Raw genomic sequence first — 1,347 nt, forward strand, 5'->3', positions numbered from 1 at the left:
GTAAAGTGGAAATTCGCACCGTAAAAATAAATGCAGATATTCGCAGCTGAGAAGCTCTGTTCTGTATATATATATATATATATACACACACTATAGAGATTTGATCTTGCATGTCCTTTCTTTACAATCATTGGCACTATCACTGGATAATACCTAACTTAATAATCCATAATTACAATTAAATCCGCTATAGATTAAATCCAATCTAGGGAAAAATGCCCATTTAGTACTAATTTAAACCCCTTATTACCCATTCCAACGAATTTAATGACATGAGCCTATTCCAATATAAGGTGTTCTTATTTGTGCCAAAATACACAAATTTATATTCAAGTCATAATAAAATAATATTTTATATATTTTTTTAAGACAATTTTACTCTTAATTACCACTTCAACATGTATAAGGAGAGAGAAAGTGAAAGAGTGTGAAGAATTTGCCAAAACTTCACCGGACTCCGGTCACTGGTTGCCGAAATTTTTTTGGTCGCCGGTTATTAACCCCTAGTAACTCAGATTTTCTTCGGTTGCCGGATTTCGGTCACCGGTAACTCGGTTACTGACCCCCAATAACTTGGTTACCGACCCCCAACAATCAGTTACTGACCCCCAATAATCATTACTAACCGCCAATAATCAACTTATTACTACATGCATGTTGCCTGTAATTATCATCAAACCATGAAAGAAACACACTAGTAACATACGAATTGAGCAACAAATTAACCAAAAATAATCATTGCACCCTATCACTACAGAGCGAAGGTGAGAGTCTGAGACCAAGACAGAAACCTCTTTGATAACACTTTTATCCTTGGCTAAGAGCATCACGATCTAGTGGTAGAGAGGACGTGAATTGGAGCCGCAATCCCAAAGCGAATACCTCCTCAACAACGACAACACCGACAACCTCTCGATCTCCTCCGTCCAGTCCGAGATCGAGTCCGTCGATTTTCTCCTAGTCGGTTAGGGCTTTGGAAGCCAAGGATGGCGCGGCAGAGGTGGTGGTCTCAGCGGCATTAGGGTTTGACATGGAGGTCGAAGCACCACCACCGATTGCGACGTCACACGAGGAGGTGACGCTAGATTGGCTTCTAATTTGCGCTTCTCTTCCTCCCGCTTCTTCTGGATTTGCTTATGCTTCGGATCTCGACGGCGTCAACACTGTGTTTTGATCTACGACCTTCGTCTTCGGAAATCTTCATGGCGGCATTGTTGCCACCTTAGTGGAAAGAGAGAACTCGTTGGAGATCTGGTAAACTCCAGACAGAGAGAGAGAGAGAGAGAGAGAGAGAGAGAGAGAGAGAGAGAGAGAGAGAGAGAGAGAGAGAGAGAGAGAGAGAGAGAG

The sequence above is a fragment of the Fragaria vesca genome, linkage group LG5, assembly GCF_000184155.1.
Source record: "Fragaria vesca subsp. vesca linkage group LG5, FraVesHawaii_1.0, whole genome shotgun sequence".
Taxonomy (NCBI): domain Eukaryota; kingdom Viridiplantae; phylum Streptophyta; class Magnoliopsida; order Rosales; family Rosaceae; genus Fragaria; species Fragaria vesca.